This window comes from Acomys russatus, chromosome 9, assembly GCF_903995435.1.
Source record: "Acomys russatus chromosome 9, mAcoRus1.1, whole genome shotgun sequence".
Lineage (NCBI taxonomy): Eukaryota > Metazoa > Chordata > Mammalia > Rodentia > Muridae > Acomys > Acomys russatus.
In genome coordinates, this window is record NC_067145.1 from 9487496 (window position 1) to 9504547 (window position 17052).

At 36.2% G+C, this 17052-nt stretch overlaps 1 pseudogene; it reads right to left on the bottom strand.

Moving 5' to 3' along the window:
• Positions 1–904: 904 nt before the first annotated feature.
• On the bottom strand, positions 905–16448 carry LOC127193574 (40S ribosomal protein S16-like; annotated as a pseudogene).
• Positions 16449–17052: the final 604 nt, after the last annotated feature.

Here is a 17052-nt window from a genome sequence, read left to right on the forward strand (position 1 = left end):
ATAAACCAACAATCTAGGCTAAAAGTACACAGACAAATGTTGACACTAACTGACATCATAAACCAAAGAGAACTATCATATATTTACAGAATATTTCATCTAAATATAAAAGAATATACCTGATTCTCAGCACCACATAGAACTTTCTCAAAAATTGACCTCATCCATGGACACAAAACAAGTCTCTACAAACACAAAAACATCTTACATCCTATCTGACTACCATAACTTAAAATTGGATATAAACAACAACAGAAACGACAGAAAGCTTACAAGCTCCGTAGAAACTGAACAACTCTATACTAAGTGAAAAATGGGTTAAGATAGAAAGTAGGGAAGAAACTAAAAACTTTTTATAATTGAATGAGAATGAAAACACATTACAGCCAAACTTATGAGGTCAAAGGCTGTGCTAAAATACATTCATAAGTCTAAGTACCTATATAAAAAACAAGATTAAAATATAGTAATTTTAAAAGTTGAAGAAGAAATAACACAAAAACAGTAGAGGCAAGAATGAAGTGCAGGGTTGAAATCAACAAGATAGAAACAAAAATCAATACAAAGAATCAGTGAAACAAAGAGTTGTTTCTTTGAGAACATCGATAAGATTGACAAACTCTTAGCCAAATTAACTAAAAGGTGGAGATAGAGAAGACCCAAACTAACAAATTTAGTGTCAAAAAAAGACACCGGGGCAATTCAGAGAATCAAAAGGACATGTTTAAGAAAAATATACTCCAAAAAGATTGTATTATATAAAAATTAGTTATATTTTAATATATACAAAGTATCAAGGTTAAATTAAGATAATATACACCTTTTTTTTTTTTTTTTTTTTTTTTTTTTTTTTTTACAACCTAGGATGTTTATTAGGAAGGTAATCCTGATCCTTGAGATGGGCTTATCGGTAGGATTTCTGGTATCGAGCACAGGTTCCCGGACCTCTGAACTTTTTGGACTCACAGCTGAGGGGATCAGCTACAAGCAAGGTCCGATCACACTGGATGAGGATACCTTTGATCTCACTCTTAGAGGCTTCATCCACATATTTTTGATAATAAGCCACCAGGGCTTTGGAGATGGACTGTCAGATAGCATAAATTTGGGCCCCATGACCATTACCTTTCAGACGGACATGGATATCCAGTACCAGCAAATTGCTCCTTGCCCAAAAGCAGACCGGGCTCCAGTAGCTTGTACTGCAGGAAGCAGTGAGCCAGGCTCCATCATCTCCAGGGGGCGTCCTTTCACCTTGGTGAGCTCATTTTCCCGTTTGCCGAGCAGCAAGACTGTACGTTTCTTCTTGCATCTGAAGACCTGCAGGGACTGGAGCAGACAGCATAGTTGTGAGTAATGAACACGAGGTCCTCACTGGAAAAAGGAAGCGTGTGGCCATCCCGGCACCATATAAACAATTTAAACAGACCTATCACCCCTAGTGAAATAAATATAAGCAATAAATATATGTCTACAAACCTAAAAGAAAAGCCCAGGGTCAGATGGTTTTAGCAAAGAATTCTGTCATACTTTCAAAGACAAGTTAATACCAATACTCTTTGAATCACTCAAACAAACAAAAACAAAAACAAAACAAAAAACAAAAAGCAGAAAGATCATCAGCCGTTTCTTACAAGACCATAACGCCAGATACACTGAATCTAATAACAGAGAAGGTGGAGGATAGTCTTGAACTCATTGCTACAGAAAAAGTCTTTCTGAACAGAAGACCAATTGCACACACAAAGAACAACTAATAAATGAGGCCTCATGAAACTGAGAAGCTTCTGTTCAGCAAGTGACACCACAATTAAGATAAAACAGTGATCTAGCTACAGAATGGGAAATGATTTTACCAACTACACATCAGATAGAGGGCTAATATCAAAATACAAACAAACAAACACCAAAACTGGGCACCAATGACCCAATTAAAAATGGCGTACAAATCTAAACAGAGAATTTTCTAAAGAGAAGACTAAAATGGCTCAAAATACTTTAAAAAACCCTTAGTCATTAGGGAAATATGAATCAAAACTACTTTGGAATTTCATCTTAACAATCAGAATGGCCAATATCAATAAGATAAAACACAGCTCATGCTGACACGGAAGTGGAATAAAATGAACACTCATTCATTGATGGTGGTAATGCAATTTTGTACAGAAACTTTGGAAGCCAGTGTGGCAGTTCCTCACAAAAGTGGAAGTCAGTCTACCACTTAAACCATTCTTGGGGAAATACCCAGAGGACATTTCATCCTACTACAGAAACATTTGCTCGATCATTTTTATTGCTGTTCTATTCATAATATCTAGGAACTATAAACCACCTATATGGCTGTCAATGGATCAATGGAAAAGAAAATGTGCAACATTTACATACAATGGAATATTATTCATCCATTAAAAATGAAATTAAGAATTTATCAGGTAAATTGATGGCACTGGCAATAATCATTCTGAGTGAGGTAACAGAGACCCAGAAAGACAAATATGTTCATGTGTGCATGTTAGCGGTTAAGTCATTTTTAAGCTAGCTACACTTCACATAACTTCAGAAATTAGAAATTAGGAGACTAGAAAAAGGAATGGATTTATTAGGAGAAGGAAAAATAATTGATAGTTATAGATTGATGAGGTAAGTGGATGTAGTGATTAAGTTGGAGAGAGTGAAGGAAGAGTGGTTTGAGAGAGGAATTATAGCTAAAGCTAAGGACTACAGTGTCATATGGTAAAATAATACAGTAGAAACTCCCTATATTATACACATATACAAAAGTGAAGTAAAAGAAATTGCCAAATAATGGTGGAAGACAGAGCCCTAGCTGGAAATCTTTTGTCGCTAAGTGAAACTTCCAATAGGTTATATCAAACTGAATTCTTGGTCAAAAGGATCTCATGGTAACCCCCAAATGAATCTAGGCTTTTGCTGCCACGGATTTCAGAGGCTCTTCACAAAATGATGGTAGAATTTTATTGCTGAAGAAATTTACACCGCTCATCAAACAGGGAGAGAAGCAGAGCTGGTGACAACTCCTTGAACTGAAAGGTGCTCTGCATACTACCAAAGAGAAAGGTAAACAGTAAATAGCTACAAACTTTTGGTCTACAGGAGTAACTTGAATGCAAGGGAAGCTGGAACAATGGTGGCATAAAGATTGTGGGACTAAGGAATTAATATCTAATTTGATAAATATCTACTCCATGAGAAGGAACTGATGCTGCTTTAAAGACCGGATAAGCCAGGGATCTAGAAAAAAACCCAAGTACTAAAATTCTGCTAAAGGAAACTTGTGATAAAATGACTTAACAACATACCATCTTACCCATGTCTCACTCTGCCATTATCATACAGCAGTTGGGAACAGATACAGAATCCCACAACCAAACAATAGGCAGAAAGTAAGGGGCTTGGGAACACTTAGACCTGAAAGGGATATCAAATCTTTCTCCTCAGGGTTCAGGGACCTCTGTGGAAGAGAAGGCAGAAAGATTACAAATGCCAGAAGGAATGGAGGACACCAAGGACCAAGGCCTTCTATATATAATAAGACTGGTGCAAGTAATGAACTCACAGAGACTGTGGCCTTCATGGATCTTCACCATATGGAGTCCTAAAGTAAAAAGGAGAAGTGGGTAAGTGCCTTCATCCCTAATCTGCAAGTTTCTCCAATTGGTAGTCACTTGCAAATGAAATATGAGTTTTCCCCAAGGGAGTCTCCCCAGGGAAGCAAACCACTCTTAACGTTGGGCCCCATAACCAAGAGAGATGCCCACACAAGATGAACTTTATGAGTGTTTGTTTTCTAAGAAGAGATAGAAAGGGTGTTCATCCAGATGGGAGGGAAGCTGGGAAGGAGCTAGAAAGAGAAACCATAAACATTGTATCAAAAAGACCTATTTTCAATAAAATAAAAAAGAGTCCACCAGAACAGCATCAAACATCAGGTGGAACAGGATACTTGAATGAGTATTCAAGTACCATAGGCTGGCGGATGGGCGGATGCTTCTTATTCAAATCATCATATTTGTAAAACCAAAGTTTTGATGATAGTATTTTTCTGTTTTCTGAAGTGTTTTTGGTATTTCTGGAAGTCCAGGCCTACTGGTGATCAATTAGCTTAGCTATCTGTTTGAAAGCTATTACTGACAACTTTGAAAAATATTTCCACCGAATGAAGAACCATAGCTGAAAGGATAATTCTTTCTCTGAGCCTCTTCAAGACATTGAAAGTCCTTAGTGAATTCTATTAAGAAATAATTATTTATCTACTTTTGGTGTAATGTGTATCTATCATTAATTGCTTTAAATACTTTTTGTTTTTTTCTAAACAGGGTTTCTATGTGTATAGACTTGGCTGCCCTGAACTCACTTTGTAGACCAAGCTAGCCTCGGATTCATAGAGATCTGCTTGCCTGTGCCTTCCCAAGTCCTGAGATTACAGATGTGTGCCACTGTGCCTGGTTATTTTAAACAATTTTATTTTCATTAATTACAATTAGAAAACTGAAAATATGTTGTTGAATCTATTTTTGTTTCTACAACATAGGGTTTCTCATGTTTGTGGTTTATAGTCTTCATTAAAATCCAGAAAAAAATGATCATTATTTTTTCAAATATGTTGGTTCTGATCTATGTCTACCAAAGCTGTGAATCAAGTACAAACATGTTTAACACATGGATGTTTCCTATAGGTTCGGCATTGCTCTTATCCTCATTCTCTATGCTTTCCTTTGGATATATTCCGGCATTACTTTTTACATTATAATATAATCTTTACAAATATATTTCTATATGTCAGTACACAAAATGTATTTTTTCATCTAAAACTGTTCCCCCTTTTCAAAATGCTCCACAGTATGTTTTGATATTTTCCACTTCATTCCCCAGTATGATAATTTTAAATAACTTTGAGCACATTGAATATTTATTTATACTTGCTGTTTAATGTCACTGTGAGATATTAGGGTTTCCATTTCTGAGTCTTTTTCTTTCATTTTTTTTTCTGTTATAAATTCTGGTTGCCATAGTTCTATATATTTTTAATTTTTCCATGTATTAATACTCAATGCTTTAAATTATCATATGGTTTTCTAATTTTTATCATTTTACTCTTAAGAGTTATTTTCTTTGTGCTTGTAGTCAATTATATTTTTTGACAGACAAGTTTTATCTTTTCAAAGGAGATCTATTGTAACCTATAGTTTTGGACTTAATTTTACTGTTCATTGCTGGTTCTGTAGACTTAACTGTATTCTGTTTACATTAAATGAACTTCTCCATATTCAAGTTTATGAAGATTTGAACATTTAGTGGCCTATTTTGTGTAAATATTATGTATATAGACCTTTTGTAACTATTATTTTTCCATGACAAATTATGCTTTGTCCAACATCATGAACATATACTGTCCACATACACAGATGGGTTTCAAGCAGAAGACTGCAGGTAGTCCTTGGACATATGAACAGATGCCTTTCCTGACATAGATCCCTCTTTCAGATATCCAGAAAATTCAATACTTTTTGGATATTACTGTCACAGTTAGTGTTTTTCATGCTTCTCTATTCTCATCATATTTCCTGTCAATTATCTTTTATTTGTTCCTAATAGCTTGGCTTAATTTTTAGATCATAAAAATTATGAAATAACAGATACATAACAGCTTAAGAATTATACCCATGTCAAAAAAAAAAAAAAAAAAAAAAAGAATTATACCCATGTCCACACACTCACAACATCTGAGAACACATGAACCACCTTCGCTGTTAGGTCATTAGTTAAACCTTGTCATGTTCCATAGTGATCTAAACCATCACATGCTCAATAGAACTTATTTGCTTTCATATACTCATAAATAATGTAGCTATAACATTTCCATATTTCTCTTGAATCAGCAATTCCCCCTTCGCTAGGTTCTTTTCTTTCCATCAAACAAGTATCCTGGTCCCTTAACAAAAAAACAGCAACTGAATCACATTTTCATTGTCTCATAACCCTTTCCATTAGCCTTTCTATTTTTCTGCTTTTCTAGGCAGATAAACTCATGAAAGCATGATTTATTCTATCCTTTTCTGCCTCCTCTCCTTTCATTTTAATTTGGACTTAATTCAACAATATTTTATGTCTCTTCTAATTTATTGAATCAGCTTTTCTTCAAGTCACTAATAACCACCAAATGGCTTAGCCTGATACCATCTACTCTCATCTGTGCTACCAAGCCACTAAACTATTATCAAAGTCTAGATAAACTGAGCAGGTACTTTTCCCTTTAATACCTCCCTCATTTGACCCCAGCATTGTTCTATTGGTTCTTTTTACTTTTCACTGTTACTACAAAGATCTCTTGCTGGTTGGTAAAAGTTTTCTCAAATTTTCAGCAATAGACTGCCATATAACTTAAGTTGTGTATTTTCTTTCTTTCTATTCTTATTCTGTATACTAGATTATTTTGTTTCATGCACATAGTATATTTTGATTTCTCGAAAATTTATATCTCAGGGTTAGATTGCTCTTCTAATTTCTGACTGATATTAATCTAACTGCCCAAAAGATTCATTTGAGTATAAAAACCACATGATAATCAATAAGTTTAAAACAAATGTTACTCATTTTCTATGTCTTGTCTTCATTATAAGTAATGTAATAAATTTGGCTTCTTAGCCTCAAATTTTGTTGAGGATTTTGCTTTCTCCCTGTTCATCACAATTCACTATCACATTCATGGCTTTGCCAAGACACAGCCTCCATGTGTTGCTACATATGCGGATCAGATTACAAACTTTTCCCAATAATGACATAGAGTCTGTCTTCTTCTCATGTCTCTTATGTCCTCATATTTTCTTTGCCACTGAGTATTTTCCATAGTACACCAGACAGACATCACGTACATCTACTCATTATTCCAACAAGCCAATAGCTTCCCTGCTGATTCGTAGTAAGAGCCCAGTTTTGTGCTTGCACTTTTTCTGTTTCCTCTCTCCTGTCACTCACTTAGGCTCATTCCTTTTTATGCACACTTACATAATTTGTTTATCACACATACCTTCTCCTTTATACTCCTGCTATTTCATTCCTTGTATTGCCTTTAATAGTCACACAGTAAATATTTACCAACTGAAGAAATAAACTAAAGCAGATGGCTTGCATGTCTTAGCAAAATGTTACAAATTTAGGGCAAAACAAAGACTATAACAAAATGTCTGTAGAATGGCATCTGTGGATGTATTGAATATCAAATTTTAATAAAGTATTTTCACATATACTATGGCAGGTGTGAATTTTTAATTTATAAATTATTTTTAAACTATAGCCTATTTATTTCCATAATTTTAGTACTTAAAATATAGCATATGTAATCACAGGTGTTAGTAATTTACCTTATTTACATCTAAGCCTTTATGCAATTTATTGAGAAATTCATGCATCAGTTCTTTTATTTACATTAATCCCCCAAAATATTCCAATATCTGTACCCATTCATATCAAATTCATGTCTATTTCTTTAATTGATATTGTTACCTATATATATAATATATATCATATTATATATATAATTTCACAAGGCTTTTTAGTCTTGCTTTTATGTATATGTTTTAGGGCTAACTCTTTGGGATTGGATTACCTATCAGGGCCTCACCCTTATAGAAAATTAATCTCTCTCTCTCTCTCTCTCTCTCTCTCTCTCTCTCTCTCTCTCTTTCTCTCTCTCTCTCTTTCTCTCTCTCTCTTTCTTTCATTGACTGTAGCTCTTTATATGAGGTTGGACTGCCATCATGTTGATTGGTTTTGTCATTGTTCAGGTCTTGTTTAGTCAACAAAGAATTCGTGGGTGTAGCATCTCTGCCATTTGCAGATCACATTATCTCAGAGCAGACGTACTAGTTCTGTGGTTCTTATAATCTTTTTATCCAGCTCCTGCATGTTTGTCATGTTCCCTAAGTCTTGGGTATGGAAGCTGTACTGTTTAAATTCAAAACCTCAGCAATAGTTGTTCTCTCACATTTCGCTCATTTGTAACAGCTTTCTATAGTAGTTGCCATCTGTGGCAAAAGAAGCTTCTTTGGTGGAATATGAGAACTGCATTTTTTATAGATATAAAGATAAATTGTTTTAGAACGTAGTTAGAAATCATATTGGTTAAGGAAAGTGGAAATAACATCTGTAGCATCATCAGGCATGAATAGTTGGCTTACAATACTTGGCACAACTTTCCTCTTATTGAGTGGTATGTACGTCCTAGTCAATGATTATTGATTGCTACCAGGATTTAAGTGCCACTACTGTACTGTCAGGTACACATTGCCATGCTGATATTTGCTGTGGTTTGGAAGCTTCACAGTTCTTTAGAATGATAAAGTGTTTTTTCTTTTTTTCTTACAGCATATGTAGCTTCTATTGTACCTTCATTGCTCAGAGAGCTAGTCCTTGTGAAGGCTTTCATATCAGTTTCACCACAATTCTTCTAACTTCTGTATCTGAAGTACATGATACCCTCAGTGTTAGAGTCCCACTTTCAAGTTCTGGGAGGCAACCAAGGGCAGTGACAATGAGATGTATTGCTGGAGATAAATTCTCATTGTGTTATCTTCATCCCCTAACAGACATGAAGAACAAAACTTGTCTGCATTAAGTTTTACTCAGAAATATGCCGTAAAAGTAGTATTTTAATTGTATATATTATTTGTAAGTTTGAATTAAATACAAAGAAAGATTTAAAATCACTCATGGAAAGTGAGGATGAACACTACAAGATACTTTCTTTTTATGATTTTACTGTGAATAGATAGTACATCAGAAAGGTACTATAATTATTGCCTTGTGCATGTCTCTGACACCATACCACTAGCTGAAAAGAGTGAAGAGTTCTCAACAATAAATAGTGATACTCCATCTCACTTTATTATAACTCAATTTCTTTTGTTGACTGTTGAAGTTTCCTCTTGACTGGTGGTATGGAATTGCATCACTGAGAAAATAGCAATATTCTAATAGCAACATATGAATAATCAGATAGCCCCAACAGTTAGGAAGAATTAAAAAAGCCTACAGAGGTTTGCATGGTGGAGCTTCTCATAGTGAGCAATGCCAGTTATCTGCTTGAGCTTTTTGTTATTAGTCAGCAATTAGTACTTGTCAAGGATTTATTGAATTTAATATAGTTGCAGTTGTGTTTGTCACTAAAGTCTTTCTGTGTAACGTACTAGTTTCCCAAAATCTGATCTCCTAGAACCAGAAAGTTAAACTATGATTATTTTAGTAGAATGATAATTTTTTATTTATGCCTTGTAAACAAATAACAACAAAACCATAAAAACCGACCAAAAATTTAGAGATGAACAACTAAAGTGTATCGTTAACCTCAATCCTCAATGTGTTTAATGTGTTATCAAACAATATGGAATTTTAGATTGCTAGGATGTTTTTCCAGTCCAATAAAATAAATAAATATTTTCAAAGTTACTTTGCTTACATTCAAAAAACTCTGTTTTTCTTAAATATTAATTATTCTAATTATTATTGTTAGGAAGATTAAGGTTTTTCCAATCAGTGAACACTTAATGGACCAAAAAAAAAAGTTGAGAATTTGGAGGAACACATTTTTTTTCTCCTTTAGGTGTGTTCTTTCAATGTCACTTTCATTCAATTCTACTGGAGTTTACACTTTAAAAGTAAATTTTAACTCATTAAAAAGTAGCATCTGAGTATGCTTGCTTTTAGAATATGTCATGTGCCCTTGTGTTCATGCCATTTTTCAAGCTTGAATCATCTCTAATGGATTTCTAGCTTTGTAATTTGAATCTATTTAAATTCACCAAAGTCTCATGGCTGTACTCATGTGCTATGAAATAGCCAATGTATTTTCCTCATCTTCCTATGATGAGGGAATGGTTACTAGACTCTCTGATATTTACCATAGACAATGATCACTAATGGCCTCCTAAATAAAAAGAGAGCACTACACACCTGATATTTACGTCACTGTAGGTTGGCTAAAATCAGAGCCAGTTAGGCTAAAGTCCAGAACATATTATTTATTTCTGAGTTTCTAATCCAGGTTAAAACTGTCAAATTTAAGGTTCTAACTGACTCTCGTCTCTGTCTCCATCTCTGTCTCTGTCTCTGTCTGTCTGTCTCTCTATTTCTGTCTCTGTCTCTCTTGTCTCTGAGTTTGTGTGTGTGTGTTCCTCTATCTCCGATGAGAATGTTCAAACACTCAGTCTTTTTAAGATTTTTTTTTCAGCATACATTAAACCCACAGATTCTTCATGCACAACTACTACATGCAATTTGTTTTCTCCCTTCTTATCTAGCCTGGGGAGAGTACATCAAGAACACCACCACAGCCCGCTGGCACTTGTATGAATCCTTATACAAATGTTGGTGAGTTTTATCCTTAGCAGACTTGAAATCTCAGGTGGAATCATTTCAACCTTGAATAGCATTTATTTACCTGCCCAGCATTTTGTCTCATTCTCCTTCCTTTATGAATGGCACTTCAGACTCCTCCAATCAACAGCATCCTCCTATATACATATTTAAACTACTTGAGTAAAGTGTGATTGGCATACACTTCCTATCCTCTATCTTAATATTTCTGTGCATTTTGCTATCCGCAGGATAAATGAGAAGATCAAGACTTGTGAGATAAGAAAGATATATTTGTTAAATTTTGTTAAAAGTTCTAAAATATATCTTTTCAGATGTGTAGAAAAAAAAATATCTTTTATTTCATGGACTTGTTTCAATGACCACACAAGCCTATGCATGAGAAGTCAATGGCAGTTTCCTACTCTGACTCCCAATCCTCTGTCTCCTCGTATATCCACAGGAAGATGAGCCTGTTGTAAACTGATTACTGCCCTTCTGCATATTCTTTTATTCTCAGTTTTCAATAAAATCAGGTCATTGGTCACTGCTACATCATGTTTGTGGTCATGCAAAGTAGTTACTCTTCATGCTTCCAAATACATCATTATTTGCATATTAGATTTATTTAAACAGATACTAAATATTAGAGAGTTCATGATATCAGAAGTGAATAAAATTGAAATGATTAGCTGTGTGAATCACCTACTCTTTGCCAGGCTCCAAATATGCAAGGAAGACACACTATTTGTTACTATCCTGTAATTACCTAAAGAACTAATGCTCTAGGCACAGGTAGCAGGTAAATTTAGCTAGGGCGAGAGTTCTTTGTTTCATTACTGAAATAATATGCTTTTATTACTTCTGGTTTCTAGTCAGTTGGAAGTATGCCAACAATGCCATGGGGTTCTATTATGACTATCAGAACATGTTCCTGAGACACTTCCTTCCAAAATAGTCCAGACTCTGAGCACTAAAGTAACAGGGTTGAAGACGTATCCTCTACTTTATGATTCATTCTGTACAGAAAGGGAGACCAAAGGGCAGCTGAAGACAGCCAGGGCAAATCCCCTATCTAGGGAGCTGTTCTGCAATAGACTAGGAAAACTGGCTGTACATGGAGTCTGAAAACTTACAGTTTGATTTAGTGTTCCCATTCCCTGACTGTGGCAGCTCAAATGAGCTAGTTCTTAGGGTTGGATGTTTTTCATTGGAATGTGTTCATGTAATAGTCACATTGTGCCCTAGATGCAAACACACAAACACACACACACACACACACAACACACACACATATACACACACACACTAAGAAACAAAGCTTCAGGCTTTCATGTTTAAATAAAAAATTAAGCAAACAAGAAAAGATATGACACAGACATCAAGATGAAGTGGCATATTCCCATCCAACTTAACTTCGTGTAGAGAAAGTAAAACCAAGCAAAGGGGGAAATCACTGTCACTGTTGTATTGAATGGTTACTCCCTTAACATTCCTAAGAAGTTGTTGGGAAAATTAAGTAAAGGAAATGATCACTAAACACTTTAAACTGCAGGTGTTTGAAATCCTCAAAGGTGTCCTTTAAAAGGGATCATGTGCTTAAATGCTGCCATTTTGGGAAAAAAAAGAAAGAAAATAAATTTGTTATGGTTTCTGTGTTAGCACTGCAGTCATTTTCCTTTGAGTTGGAGACACAGGATCAAACTCAGTAGTGACCTAGTTGCCCTTCGTTATCTGTAGCATTCACTTAGAAAGCAAGCAGTTTTCATAGCTTATGGCCCCTTCAGTTTGACACATGTGCTACCATCATTTACTTTTCATAATCAGTCTATCTTTTCCTTGGTATTTTTTTATCTCTTTCATTAATCAGGGAAGGTCATTGACAAGTACATTTTGGGCAGTTCTTGGATATACTTCTAGACAAACTCCCCAGATTATAAAGAAGGCACTGTGGGGCTTTCAAGTTTCCTCAGATATGTGCGAAGTCAGAAATGATAGCTTTGATGATTTGCATTAACGTTTCTATAATGTCTCATGGGCTGTACATTCACAGACTTTGAAAATACTACCTATCATGAGGTGCAGGGCAGACCAGTACGTATCAACTACAATGAGACAGCAAGGGATTTAATAAATTAGGTGTTGTATTTAATTGAAAATATAAGGAATTTCTCATTAGGAGGAGGACAGTGATATGAGCTGAAATAGGGCCAGCCCTCTTACTGTGTCCTGAGGGCACTATGGATTCCCAAGAAGTGACTAGATTGTCAGTGCTAAGGCTTGAGTGTGAAGGACACCACAGGAACTAGTGATCACTGGGGACAACTATATTGCAAGGATGAGGATTTAATTTCTACAAATGAAATGGCCTTTTCCTTGCTGACAACCATATGGTGAAATGACCTTGAAGAAATTTCCCTGAAGAGCATGGTTCTTGATACCTTCATGGATTTTTTTTTTTAACTTCTGGAACGCATATGAAATTCTTTTCATAGAATAGCAGCATTTAAGCAACTGATCCCCCTTTGAAGAACTCACTAAATAACTGAACAGTTGTCCAAGTAAGACGTTTTTATAGGATTAAAAGTAGGTTCCAAAGAAGTGGTTCAAAAAGGCCTCATGCATTTCCAAAGTGCTACATGTGCCTTCAAGACTTAGTAGTGGGTGACACCATTGGGACTTTGGGTCTGAAGAGGATTAGTAAGAGAGGGCAAGGGGAATTTGGAAGAGCACAAAGCATATCCTCACTCACGTAAAACAAGGTTTTGAAGACACTTCGTTGTTAATGATACCTTCACCGCTCTTGTCTGAGTTAATATTGCTGGAGTGAACCCTGTGACTAAAAGCAACCTGAGCAGAAAAGTGTTTACTTGGCTTAAATATTCCAAATCACATCCCATTGCAGTAAGTCAAGGTGAGAGTTTAGTCTTGGAGGGAACCTGAAAGTAGGAGCTCTTACAGAACACATGAAGAGGTGCTGCTGCTGGCTTACCCCCACTTGCTCGTTCAAAACCTTTTAAAATATGTTTTACTATTTTTACATCTTAACCACAGTTTGCTTTCTCTCCTCTCCATCCAGTTCCTCCCCTCCACCTTTTCTCTGCCATTCCTCATCCACTCCTCCTCCATTTCTATTCAGAAAAGGGCAGGCCTCCCATGAATATCAATGGAACATGGCATATGGAGTTGCTAGGCATCTCCCTCATATTAAGTCTAGGTTAGGGAACCGAACACGAGGGAAAGGGTCCCAAAATCCATCAGAAGAGTCAGAGATTAGTCCTGTTTCCACTGTTAGGAGCTCAAGGAGCAGACCAACCCACAGAAAATAACGTATGTACAGAAGGCTTAGGTCAGTCCCATGATGGCTCACCAGTTGGCAGTCCAGTCTCTGTGAGCCCCTATGACCCCAGATGAGTTGATTATGTGAGTTTTCTTGTGGTGAATTTAACTGTTCTGACTTCAAAAATCCTTCCTCCTCTTCTTTTCCAGAGTTTCCTGAGCTGTGCCTAATGTTTAGCTATAGGTCTCCCATACAACAACGCATGATCAGCCAGCTTTTTTTTTTTTTTAAATAGACCATCAGCCCAGGGGTGGCCTGCCCTCAATTGACCAAACCCTCACATACCAATGTCTAATTAAGAAAATGACTTACAGGCTTGTCAACAGCTTAATACTATGGCATTTTCTGAATTGAGGCTCCATCCTCTCAAAAGACACTACCTTGTGTCAAGTTGACATAAAAACTAGCTAGAACAGCATTTTCCCATGACACAATTTATTTTTAAATATTAATCTTTTCCTTCTGACTCTGATATGGCAGGAAACCATTCATTGACATGTCCTTGGTAAAGAAATTACTATTTTCATTTTATTCATATAGCAGCCATGAAGCATGGGTTTAATTGATTGGCCAGTAGCCAGTGTATGCTAAGAATGCAAGACTAGGTATTATCAGCTTCAAACTCTGTGTAGTTCTTTTTAAAACATGCTGTTGTACTGAGAATCATTTTATTCTTACAGACTTTTTCACATTTGTAGACATAGTCCTTCCTTTCCTAGTTTCCTATATTTATAATAAAGTGCTAATCTGAGTCTTGCAGTAATAGTCTATGTATTTCTTACTCTTTATTGCTTGTTCCTGTGGGCTAAATTGTACCCAATAACAAAACACCTATCATGTGTTGAAACTCTAACCCATTAGAAAGTGGAATCCTTAGCAGATAATTGAAGTTAGATTAGGGTAATACTGAGACCAAGATCCAATAGAACTGAAGCCCTGATAAGAAGAGGAAAAGATGACTGTGGGGACTACAATTATAGCAACTGGAAGAGTTAAAAGCCTTTTCCATTCTCTCTCCTTCTAGTGCTCCAAGAGAAAAGGCAAAGTAATTGATAAGCAGGCATCCATGTGCCAGAAGGAGAACCCTTACCAGTAAGCCATGTCAAACCCCACATCCTTCTGGCCTTGAAGCCACCATAGAAATGGAAATGAACCCAAATGGCCACATATCAGACTGAGGCAGCAATGGAGTGTGCAGATGGCATTATACATCCTACTGGGACCTTCTGTGGGTAGTACATATCCTACTCCATGGTCTGACATCATCTGTTGACTTGCATCTCAGTGAGCCACAGCCAAGTCACAAACAAGGAGCAGTGCAACAATCCACTGAGACATGGGACTTCGCTTTGTTAGGTTAAATTACTAAAAGATAACTGAGAACACAGACAACAAGTAGTCCAGAAACCTAGGTCAATCAATGAGCACCTTAAAAATTATATACTTAGGTCTCTGTTCACTGGCATTAGAAAACCTTCAAAGGTTTTAAAGGTGCTCAAGGTATTTTAGCTTTCTTTCATTTGCTTTTTCACTGTTGTTTGGAAATTATATCAAAGGGACAAATGCAAATGAGTAGTTGAAATAAAACAATATATCGATATTTTTCAGGCCTTGCCAGCTGTATAAGAGTATATCTGTGGAGATGTGAATAAACATCTAGTTACTTCTCCTTAGAACATCTTGTGCCTGAAATTCCTTCTAAGATGGACACTTTTTCAGAAGCTATTGCTTTGCAGCAGTTACTAATACAGCATAGGTTGCCCTTTATCTTGTTCTGTGCTTGAGGATGACCTGGAAGTTCTCTTACTTTCTTGTCTACACCTACGTACTGTGATCATAAGTCTCTCTCTCTCTCTCTCTCTCTCTCTCTCTCTCTCTCTCTCTCTCTCTCTCCCTCTCCCTTACCCCCCTCTCAATAAATGAATGGCCTCTCTCTTCATCTTCCCAAACCCAGTTTCTATTTCCATGGGTGTCAAGTACTTTAAATTTCTTTGTTTATTAATTCATATTTGTTTTAAGATTTTTTAAAAACATTTAATGATCTTTAATATTTGTAGATGTATACAATTTTGGTTTGGATAGATAGTGCAGTATTAACAACACATACTGCTCCTGCGAAGGACCCAAGGCCAGTTCCTGCATGCACATGCATGGCTCACAAGTGGCAGTTTCTCCAGCTCTAGGGATTCTTATCCTTCTGGCCTCTGTGGCCACCTGAACTCATCTACAAGTACCCAGCTCACTCACACACATATATACATAATTTAAAATACATCTTAATAAATACATAAAGTTATAAACTTACACATCACTATTACTTACTTAGATGTGACAAGATTTTTTTCACGGTTTTGTTTTTGTCATTTGTAATTATTGCAAAATCTCTGACATTCCTTTCTTTGATAAGTCGGGTCAGTGTCTTTTAATCCTGAGTATACCTATGGCTTGCTATATAGTTCAGGAAATACAGGATAATACTAAGTTACTGAGCCTGTGTGTAGAGACATGAGACCTCTCGATCTTATTCTGTAGCAGTAAGAGGCATGTGAACTCAACACTGCCCTATGGCATTTTCCTACACTTTCCTACACTTTACAATGAGCCCACTTAGCTTTGGTGAGTGACAGGAACAGTAGGCTTTCCGGCCAGAGTCATACTCCTCTGCCAAGGACTGCCCATCAGCTGCGGATAGGTCTCCAGGCTTATGTCTTTTTCCTTCATCCTTCTTCCCATCCATCTCCTTTTGAGGAGTTGGAAGTAGTTATCTGAAAACTTGCTACTTCCTTTGACCACCTTCATTTCCTCCTTACAGGAATTTCATTCAGCTAAACTTTTAAACATCTAATCCCCATAACGATGCCCTATTTTGAAGAATTCAAGAAGCTAACAACTACTTAATATCAGAAACAGAACTTTGGCTTTCTCAGGGAGGAGAAACTATTTTTGAACCCCTGGTCCATCTGCATGAAGCTGCACTGTCTTTACACTGTTATATTAAACTGAAGAACAAAAAACATGGAGAAATCCTCTTGGATTTTTTTCATGACAGTCAAAACTAACAGCTCAGCTGACAACTGGAGTCAATCACAGAATTTGAGATGAGAAATGGAACCAAAAGAAGTCCAGGTGCTTAATCTTCCCAGTGGATGTTTTCTTATTTGCACATAAAATGAACCATTCTTGACATTACATGGTACAATTCCTGCCTTGCAGAATTTTTAGCATACTAAAAATGTTGGGTTTTATTACATTTGGTCAATAATTGTGTGTGAGTATATGTCCCACAACATATGTGTGGAGGTCAGAGGACAACTTGTGGGAGTCTGTTCTCTTTTTCTACC